The 11,216-nt window shown below is 47.4% G+C and overlaps 3 non-coding genes across 3 annotated transcripts; 2 read left to right on the top strand and 1 right to left on the bottom strand.

Annotated features, from left to right (window-relative positions):
• The first annotated feature begins 4,427 nt into the window (after window positions 1-4,427).
• Window positions 4,428-4,561, top strand: LOC146076833 (U8 small nucleolar RNA). The gene has a single exon (XR_014474227.1). It is a non-coding gene; the product is annotated as a U8 small nucleolar RNA (small nucleolar RNA).
• A 967-nt stretch (window positions 4,562-5,528) lies between these two features.
• TRNAI-AAU (transfer RNA isoleucine (anticodon AAU)) lies at window positions 5,529-5,602 on the bottom strand. Its single transcript has one exon. It is a non-coding gene; the product is annotated as a tRNA-Ile (tRNA).
• Window positions 5,603-8,492: 2,890 nt separating this feature from the next.
• LOC146076829 (U8 small nucleolar RNA) lies at window positions 8,493-8,626 on the top strand. The gene has a single exon (XR_014474223.1). It is a non-coding gene; the product is annotated as a U8 small nucleolar RNA (small nucleolar RNA).
• The last annotated feature ends 2,590 nt before the right edge of the window (window positions 8,627-11,216 follow it).

Here is an 11,216-nt window from a genome sequence, read left to right as displayed (position 1 = left end):
CATATATTCACTTCACCCGATCATTACATATGCACGATCGGGTGTAGTGAATATACCCGGTCCCCTGCTGGCACCCCCGGGGGGCAGCCTGTGCTGCATGGCTCCCGGGGAGCCCACCTCCCCCCCACAAACGTTCTGGGGCAGGAAAAGAGGACAGGAAGAATGCCTTTTGTGGGTGCACCTAAGAATAATTGGACTCATAATACATAACTTTTAATAAATCCATATAAAAATTATCTGCGAAATATAAAACCAAAACATACAACAATCACACAAAATAAAAAGGGGAGGACATTCCCCTGACTCAGTGTGACCCCCTGATCACCACAACCCCACTATATTGGTAAGTACTGTATATAACAATAAAGGAGTGGGTATTCTCCTAGAATGGCGGTAATATAAGGTCAAAAAATGTCTGTCTCACTTACGGAGAGATAGTAAGTAAAAAGAGGGTGAGGCACGCACTCATTGAGGACAATCCTCTAATAGGCCCTTATTCTGGTTGGTGCGGTCAGAGCCGCACACGGGGCTCCGACCGCACAAACCAAGGGCCGCCCACCAGACGGATCGCCACGGCCGTCCATACACGGACGGCTGGCGATCCGCTCAAAAATGGTGGAGGCTACGCCTCCACCATGGTGGGAGCTGCCCCCTGCCTTCGATGGTCGACGACCATCGAAGGCAGGCCCGCACGCCGCGGCAGCTCCCGCAAGCTAAGACCACACGGACAATCGTCCGTGTGGTAGCTTGTATGGGGGCTGAAAGCTGACATCCGGCGACGTCAGCTTTCCGCCCCCATGTCATGGTAATGAGGGCGTCATGCCCTCATTACCATGCATACGCCCCGCGTTTGCATGGGAACGCCCATGAAACGCGGGGCGTACACATAGGGAAATGAGGGCATGATGCCTCTCACGCCCCTATCCGCCCCCTTTGCGGCGGACGAAATCCGTCTGCGGCGAAGGGGGCTGCACATGCGCAGATTGACCTCTGCGCATGTGCAGTGCAAAAACATCGGCGGTACGGCCGCACGCGGGCCGTACCGCACGATCTAGAATAAGGGCCATAGTGCTGCCCTCAACCTTGATATCCACTAATGTGCACAGGTACTTGGAGGGCTGGTGAACCCAATCCTAAGGTGTGTGAGCACGCACTGACTATTTTCACAGGTAAGTAATAGAGGAGTGGGTATTCTCCTATGTGCGGCGTATCAACATTAGAGTCTGTGAGTCAAAATACTATCTCATATAATTGGAAGGTAATGAGTGAGAAAGGGTGAGGCACGCACCTATTGAGGACAATCCTCTAATAGTGCTGCCCTCAGCCCAGGTAACCGCTACCGCTCACAAATGCTGCCGGCTGGTGAACTCAGTTTGAGGTGTGCAGGGATGCACTTGCCTCGTTCACTTCAGCTTGTTCTGACAACGCTCAGTCTGGCGCCAGACTAGCGTGTCAGTCGTCGGGCGGACCGCTCACAGTTTTCGCGCAGCAGTACAGGTTAAAATTTCAACATTGTAAGTGGGGAGGGGAAGAGGGGGTTTTAAGACACACTGAGTGTGTCAAGACGGTCAGCGTACGCTTCGCAGTGAACGCTTCCTCAGGACCACCCGGTGGGCGCCCGGAAGCTCCTTTTATTCCTCCTATCTGTTGAATATTCATGAGCTGAACGGGGGTGTGTTCCTCCCCCTGTTCGTCATTGGTGTGACTCTGTGACGCGTAAGTCTTACTGTCAGAATGGGAAACAAAGCTATCGTAAGAGAATCTATTGGGTCTTGGATACATCAAAATCATGGGGTAAGTGCCTATTTGATATGCGGGTCTGTGTTAAGTCAGAGACAGGTCGCTACTATTCCATAGGTCCGTGATTGAGGATTTTGCTACTGGTCGACATGTCACGTGTCGACCTAAGAGGTATGTATGCACTGATGGTCAGAGATCTCATAAAATTTCACATGTGTATCAGTTGTGGTGTGTATACAAATACGTTCTGTGCACTTGCGGCTTGCCAGTACTATGACTGGTCGACATGTCCCATGTCAACCAGAAAGACGCTTGTGAGCACTTATTAGCAGGGATCCGAAATGGATGCTTGTCCCTGCATACGCTGCAGTTTATACACAGATATAAGGCTGGGTCAGAGAGATACTCAGACTTTGCTGACGATATACCTGCCTATAGACACATGGGCGGTATATGCTCCACTGCTATTGAGCGCATCATTGTATGTCACTTTACAAAGTTTTGTATTCTGTAAATTTGTGTAATATATAGCGTATAGTTTGCAGGGACTACTTGTCTCAATATTCGAAAGGTACAATGCTCACATTAGTGTATTAAATTCACTTGGTGCTGAGCGTGGAAGATTCATGAGTGATATGTGATCGTGAGTGTCAATGTTCATATTATATTCTGCTCCTGTTATTCCGAAGAGCTAGTAAGAAAGAACACCAATTATTTATTCGACCTTCTAATTTAAAAAGACATAAATAAATAAATAAATAAATGAATAAGTGCTGGAAGTTGGGGATAAGAGTGATGGATAATACATCTAAAATGACTTGTGGTTGACTCCGGTGAATATATTGTGGGGTAATTATCATGAAGTGGGTGATGATATATTTGTATACACACCACAACTGATACACATGTGAAATTTTATGAGATCTCTGACCATCAGTGCATACATACCTCTTAGGTCGACACGTGACATGTCGACCAGTAGCAAAATCCTCAATCACGGACCTATGGAATAGTAGCGACCTGTCTCTGACTTAACACAGACCCGCATATCAAATAGGCACTTACCCCATGATTTTGATGTATCCAAGACCCAATAGATTCTCTTACGATAGCTTTGTTTCCCATTCTGACAGTAAGACTTACGCGTCACAGAGTCACACCAATGACGAACAGGGGGAGGAACACACCCCCGTTCAGCTCATGAATATTCAACAGATAGGAGGAATAAAAGGAGCTTCCGGGCGCCCACCGGGTGGTCCTGAGGAAGCGTTCACTGCGAAGCGTACGCTGACCGTCTTGACACACTCAGTGTGTCTTAAAACCCCCTCTTCCCCTCCCCACTTACAATGTTGAAATTTTAACCTGTACTGCTGCGCGAAAACTGTGAGCGGTCCGCCCGACGACTGACACGCTAGTCTGGCGCCAGACTGAGCGTTGTCAGAACAAGCTGAAGTGAACGAGGCAAGTGCATCCCTGCACACCTCAAACTGAGTTCACCAGCCGGCAGCATTTGTGAGCGGTAGCGGTTACCTGGGCTGAGGGCAGCACTATTAGAGGATTGTCCTCAATAGGTGCGTGCCTCACCCTTTCTCACTCATTACCTTCCAATTATATGAGATAGTATTTTGACTCACAGACTCTAATGTTGATACGCCGCACATAGGAGAATACCCACTCCTCTATTACTTACCTGTGAAAATAGTCAGTGCGTGCTCACACACCTTAGGATTGGGTTCACTAGCCCTCCAAGTACCTGTGCACATTAGTGGATATCAAGGTTGAGGGCAGCACTATTAGAGGATTGTCCTCAATGAGTGCGTGCCTCACCCTCTTTTTACTTACTATCTCTCCGTAAGTGAGACAGACATTTTTTGACCTTATATTACCGCCATTCTAGGAGAATACCCACTCCTTTATTGTTATATACAGTACTTACCAATATAGTGGGGTTGTGGTGATCAGGGGGTCACACTGAGTCAGGGGAATGTCCTCCCCTTTTTATTTTGTGTGATTGTTGTATGTTTTGGTTTTATATTTCGCAGATAATTTTTATATGGATTTATTAAAAGTTATGTATTATGAGTCCAATTATTCTTAGGTGCACCCACAAAAGGCATTCTTCCTGTCCTCTTTTCCTGTGAAATTCCATGCCTGAGGTAGCACACCCTCAATACTTACATGTAATAATTATAGGTTGATACTTATTACTAAGAGGGTCCGATTGGTAAACACACTGATTACGCCATTACCCTGTGCGACTGACTTTTGTCCTCTCTCTTATTACGTTCTGGGGCAGGCAGGGAGACTTCCATCTCCCTGCCTGCCACCGTCCTCGGGCTCCCGCCGCAGGAGCTCAAATTCGCCAGTAAGGGGCAGCGAGCCCCTGCCTCGTTGAATACTGGAGCCGGCGAGGCTCCGGAACGCAGCAAGCAGTGGCGAATGTGCAGCGAATCACATCGCCAAAATCATCATTGAATACTGCCTATAGACTCTCATGTCCAAAATGGGTGTTGTATATTTTGTTGACATCATCATCATCATCATCATCATCATGTGGACATAAGAAGATTCCCATTATTGACCTCAGAGACATTTATCATGATACAGGTAACAGGTCACATGGAGTCTCCATAATGGTAATAAACATGTCCAAATGTCTGACCCCAGCGTGACGCCATCTAGTGGTATCATCAGTGAGGTTGATCCTTACCTGTTCCTCCTTATGGAGAAACAGACATGATGAATGGGGGAGGCTGAGTATGTGATTATTCTGGTCCCCAGCACCATCCTGACTGACAGCCGGGGTGTGTGTCATTCTGATACTGTCACTCACTGATGATTGTTTGTCATGGTTGAAAAGCAGAGAAGTTGTTGTATATCTACAATAAGTTAAGCAGCTCTTCTACTATATAAGTGCTAATACTAAAGGATTCCTTACCAGTAGTAACTGGGACGTGTGTTCCGATACCTTGTAACTTTGCTGAGTGCTTTTTCCTGTGACTTATAATTGCAGTACACTCTATGGGTAACATTGTAGAGATGGCTTTTGGGTAAATCATTGGTGGTCCCCATCAAAGGTGTCATAGGTAACATTGATGGCCAACCCTGCTAAAGAGCAATGTAGGGATGGCTATTGCTGTGCTCACCATCGATGGTGAAATGGTAGTAGTGCATTAATGGTTGTGCACTGTGCAATACATAACATCATTATATTCAGCAACTGATGGTCATCCCTGTTCTTTTACTGGCCGGCCTTTGAGCCAATCAGAACCTGGGGGAGGGGCTTCATGGGTATCAGGAGCAGAGCTATTCTCCCTGTCCTGTCACTTTGTAACAAAAAACAAGCAAACAAACCCACCAACCATAGAGTAGTTCTGTGCCATCGACGGTGGGAAATCATCATTTCTTTCCCACCGATGGTAAAAGTATTCATCATCAGCCATAAACCATCGATTGCCATACCTAGAGCAATAAACTGTTTGTGGATTTATGGGTATGGGTAACATGTGCATCGCTGGAATGACGGTGATGGCGACTATCTCATCAGTCTTGGAGGCAATTAAAATACCTGGTGTATACCGGAACATCTAACCTCCCGGTTTCTATGCTGAATTTGTTTTTGGAATATTGTGATTTTGTTTACATTCAATACTCAATAGTAAGCAGCCATCTTCTATTGTGGCGATATATTATTATAATTATTATAGGCACGAAGAAGAGAATGTGACCAAACTGCTAAAGAAAAATAAGTTAGTTTTACGTTGTCTGCTGAGGAATGAATAAAAAGTTGGCCCGTACGGGGATCGAACCCGCGACCTTGGCGTTATTAGCACCACGCTCTAACCAACTGAGCTAACCGGCCATCTGGTCTCACCACTGCGTTATACAAGGCAGTGCTTACACCACTCTACGCTCACCTTCCGCGCCATTGTATGAGGTCTGGATTCTGACACCAATCTTCCCACCTCAAACTTCCAGGCTCTGCCCCACCCTAATATCCCTCAAGTGCATACTGTACCTGCCTACTTTTGAAAAGTAGTTTCAGGGAGCTTATAGATCGAACTGTAAGGCATCGCGTGGAGCACTGTTGAGGGGTCGTATAACATTCTGCCCAATGGGCGTGTCTATCTCCACCCATGGGCATGTCTACTGTCACTAAGGGGCTAGACAATGAGACCACAGCACATTATACACCCTTCCTCATAATGCACCCAGTACTCAGCACATTGCACACAGCACAGTACATTATACATAGTCTCTCCCCTATATTAAACCCAGTACACACACATATTACACACAGCCCCCCTTCTTCCCCACACCAATATTACACACAGCACTCACCTGGGTGTGTTACTGATTCCAGGGGAGCGCAGGGAGCCTGCAGTGTAGTGGGGGAGACAGCACAGGGTAGACAGAGGAACAGGAAGAGCTGGCCTGATTCACGCAGGGCCGGCGCCACCACTAGGCAAGGTTAGGCATTTGCCTAGGGCGCCGGCCACTGGAGGGCGGTAGTGAGCTGGCCTGGTCAGCAGCAGCAGCAGCAGGAAGCTACTACCGCAGTCCGCAGAGGAGAGGAACTAGAAGAAGGCGAAGCTGCTGGCTGCAGGAGACTCCACAGCAACAAGTGCAGCTTGTGAGTAATTATTCGGACCCCCCCCCCCCCGCCAAAGCCCGCCCGTGTACATGGCTGCACTGACAGACAGTAGTCAGTCAGTCGCCCGGTCATCAGGCCGGCTACAGCAGCCAGCGGTAAACTTCGGCGGCGGGCGGCGGCAGCCCCTGCTCCCGCTGGCAAGACTGCGGTAAATCCACTGCCCCACCCGGTGGCTGTGCGCTTAGACACCGACACAGGCCTGCAAATCTCCGGCTGGTGGAGGAGCCGCCGCCGCCCGCCCTTCTCCCCCCTCCTACCCACCCAGCTACTCAGTGTCATAGTCTGATCTGCCAGTCATCTGGATGGTGGCGTGGCAGTCATTATTTTACAAGGTGGCGCTTCCTCCCTCTATAGGGGGGGGCATCTCCTATAGGATCATGGTGGCAGTATAGGATCATGGTGGCAGTAATTTTTTTTTACAAGGTGTCGCTTCCTCCCTCTATAGGGGGGGGGGGGGCATCTCCTATAGGATCATGGTGGCAGTAATTTTTTTTTACAAGGTGTCGCTTCCTCCCTCTATAGGGGGGGCGGGCATCTCCTATAGGATTATGGTGGCAGTAATTTTTTTTACAAGGTGTCCCTTCCTCCCTCTATTGGAGGGGGGGGGGAGGCGGTATCCTGTAGGTTTGCCTAGGGCGCCTAGATGCCTTGCACCGGCTCTGGATACACGGAGCCCACAGTCAGTGTGGTGGGCGAGGCCAGCCTCAGGGAAGCCCCGGATACTGGCTATTCTTCAGATGCACAGGCTTCTAGTCTGTGCGCAAAGCAGCTGAGCCACTGCTACCCAGTGGCATAGCTTGGTTTGGGGCGCCCCCGCCGTTAATGGGGGGGGGGCGCCCCCCCCCCCCGGCCGCCGGTGCCCCCCCCCCCATCGCTGCAGGCTTACCTGTCTGCGCGTCCCAGCTCCCCTCCTGGCTTCAATTAATATTTCTATGCAGACGGACCACGATAAAATGGCCGCCCCCATACCGCAGACAGTTTCAGAGAACTGTCTGTTTTATGGGGCGGCCATTTTATCGTGATCCTTCTCCATAGAATTGATTGAAGCCAGGAGGTAAGCCTGCGGGGATGGGGGGCGGGGGCTATATTACTATAGCAATGCAGCCCCCCGGCGCCCCCACATGCACAGCGCCCCCCCGCGCGGGCCGCCGGTGCTATAGTTACGCCCCTGCCGCTACCCACAGCCAGCGGTGGCCAGCTGTAATATCCCCTATACAGGCCACCCCCCCATCAGTTCAGGACGTGTGCATGCGCATTCCGAATGTCAAGGGAGGAATCCCCAAAACTAGGTGGTATGAGGGGGTTTGCGGGGTTCCTGGAGCCTCAAGCAAAAGTCAGGAGCCTTGTGCTATATGAAAAAGAGAGTATACGGTCATTGGGTCTACAGTAAGTTGGTCGACAATCATTAGGTCGACACCGTTAGGTCAACATGGGGATGGGTCAACAGGTCATTAGGTTGACAGTGTCTAGGTTGACAGTCAAAAGGTCAACATAGGGTTTTTCACTGTTTTTTGAGCCAACATGTGCCAACAGGCGGTATTTCATGCCCTACCATCCACTAATGCGTGGTGGGAGAATAAAATAGTGTGCCAAGCATAGCGAGGCACCGTGACCGAAGCGTGGCGAGCGCATCGAGCGATGCGACGGGATGCGTTGCACTGGAAACTGTGTCCATGTCGATTGTGTCAACATTCGGGTAAAAAACTGTGATAAACCCCATGTCAACCTTTTGACTGTTGACCTAGACACTGTCGACCTAATGCTTGTGTTGACCTATTGACCTGTTGACCTTGTCCCATGTCGACCTAACAGTGTCGACCTAATGACTGTCGACCAACTTGCTGTAGGCCAAACGATCCCAACTCGCAAGAGAGTAGGAAACCTGCTCAAGTGGTCCCTCAAAACTGAACCCTTTGTGCTGCCCTGTCATAGACTCTCATGTCCAAAATGGGTGTTGTGTATTTTGTTGACATCATCATTATGTGGACATAAGAAGGTTCACATTATTGACCTCAGAGTCAACAGGTCACATGGAGTCTCCATAATGGTAATAAATATGTCCAAATGTCTGACTCCAGCGTGACGCCATCTAGTGGTATCATCAGTGAGGTTGATCCTTACCTGTTCCTCCTTATGGAGAAACAGACATGATGAATGGGGGAGGCTGAGTATGTGATTATTCTGATCCCCAGCACCATCCTGACCAACAACTGGGGTGTGTGTCATTCTGATACTGTCGCTCACTGATGATTGTTTGTCATGGTTGAAAAGCAGATAAATTGTTGTATATCTACAATAAGTTAAGCAGCTCTTCTACTATATAAGTGCTAATACTAAAGGTTTCCCTACCAGTAGTAACCGGGACGTGTGTTCCGATACCTTGTAACTTTGCTGTGTGCTTTTTCCTGTGACTAATTGCAGTAAACTCTATGGGTAACATTGTAGAGATGGCTTTTGGGTAAATCATTGGTGAGGAAGGATTGTATTTGAAACGCGTTGGTGTGAAGGGAGGAAGCAGACAGTTTGGACCCATACGGACCTCTTCCATCAGGTCACTACAGTCCTTGTTTTCCCACTCAGTCCGGGTGAGAGGGAGGCATTGTTGCTGTTTTGGGTCTCCTGTTGTATACTCCCATCTTTTAAACTTTGATGTTTTACATCTGGAATTTTTTAATAAATATTTTTGCTGGAAGACTACCTGGTTGTCATCTCACACTTGTCATCCATCCTGATTCAAAAGAAACCCTGATGGGAACATAGGGAATATATCCCAGGTCAGTACTGTCCATTGACAGTGTGTGAGGTGCCTCATTTGATTGGAGTTAAAGATACCTTGATGCGCACATAGGGACTAGTTCCCAGGTCAGTTACATTAAACATCAGTAATTTGTTGGGCTGTCTTTTGAAGATCATTTTTTGCTGTATAAAGAAACCTTTATGTGCCCATAGGGACCAACACCAAGGTCAGTGTGGTTCCTTTAGTTCAAGCTTCAGAATCCTGGTACCATCTGTGATTCCCATTTAGAATTGGCCCTGCGCTGGGAAACCATCACCTTTTTTGGAGTGGTGCTCCATGATAGTGACCTAGCAGCAGATCTGTAGTGTGCTGTTGATACTGAGAATCCTTTTTTGGAAACATTGTAGAGATGGCTTTTGGGTAAATCATTGGTGGTCCCCATCAAAGGTGTCATAGGTAACATTGATGGCCAACCCTGCTAAAGAGCAATGTAGGGATGGCTATTGCTGTGCTGACCATCGATTGTGAAATGGTAGTAGTGCATTAATGGTTGTGCACTGTGCAATAAATAACATCATTATATTCACCAACTGATGGTCATCCCTGTTCTTTCACTGGCCGGCCTTTGAGACAATCAGAACCTGGGGGAGGGGCTTCATGGGTATCAGGAGCAGAGCTATTCTCCCTGTCCTATCACTTTGTAACAAAAAACAAGCAAACAAGCCCACCAACCATAGAGTAGTTCTGTGCCATCGACGGTGGGAAATCATCATTTCTTCCCCACCGATGGTAAAAGTATTCATCATCAGCCATAAACCATCGATTGCCATACCTAGAGCAATAAACTGTTTGTTGGCCAATCACATTCTTGGGGTGCGGCTAATGTAAATTGCCAGTGCATTCTTCATTTTTAAAATATAACCCGCATCTGTCTCCAGATCAAATGATGTTCCAGATAATCACAATGTTATTATTTTAATAAGACACATCTCCCAACAAAACAAAATGTATTCGGGTCCAAGTTCACCAGAGGTGAGGAAAACCGGCCAAAATGGACAATCATTTACAAGATAAAAGCATGCGTCTAAATCAGGCTTGTCCAAACTATGGTCCTCCAGCTGGTTTGAAACTACTAATCCCATCATGCCTTGCCACAGTTTTGCTATTAGGGAATGTTAAAACTATGGCAAGGCATGCTGGGATGTGTAGTTTCACAACAGCTGCAGGTCCACAGTTTGGCCATGCCTGGTCTAAAATGATCGCTGCTTTAAAAAAATGTTGACATGGGTTAGGTAAACAGGGTCATTAGGTCGACATAATCATTAAGTTGACATGGGGAAGGTCGACAGTCAAAAGGTCAACATGTTTTTTTTTCACTTGAGCCAACATGTGCCGACAGGCGGTATTTCATGCCCTACCATTCACTAGAGCAGTGGTAGCCAACCCTAGCCCTCGAGAGCTACCAGCAGTTCACATTTTCCAGACAACCTAGCTGCTGCACAGCTGCACTCATTAATCACTGACACATTTTAAAAGATCCACAGATGGGGCTAATTAGCTCACTTGTGATTCTGTGAGGAGACCTGCAAAACATGCACTGTTGGTAGCTCTCGAGGACTCGGGTTGGCTACCCCAGCACTAGGGTGTGGTGGGAGAATAAAATAGTGTGCCGAGTGTAACAAGGCACCGTGCCCGAAGCATGGTGAGTGAAATTTGGGATAAAAAAGGGTGTAAAACCCCATGTCGACCTTTTGACTTTCCCCATGTCGACCTAATGCGTGTGTTGACCTGATGACCCTAAAAAACAACAATGGAAGCACGGCGCTGTTCCTTCAAGATAATTGCACCATGAAAGAATGGACCTGCACCAATATAAATGTTTTATTTTTATTTTTTTATTAATATAATATATGATTCGATGAAGTTATATTTATATATAAAATAATCTGGGTGGCCACCAGTCAGTTAATACATAAACGATAAACATAAATAAAAATACTAAACAAATATAAAATACATCATTAAAATGGACAATCTGCTACTAGATTCAGATATTACTTTGTTTATAATTATATCTCTGTGTAT

The sequence above is a fragment of the Crinia signifera genome, chromosome 4 (assembly GCF_055691185.1).
Source record: "Crinia signifera chromosome 4, ASM5569118v1, whole genome shotgun sequence".
NCBI lineage: Eukaryota > Metazoa > Chordata > Amphibia > Anura > Myobatrachidae > Crinia > Crinia signifera.
Note: the sequence above shows the minus strand (reverse complement) of the source record. Positions and strands in the feature narration are given on the sequence as shown.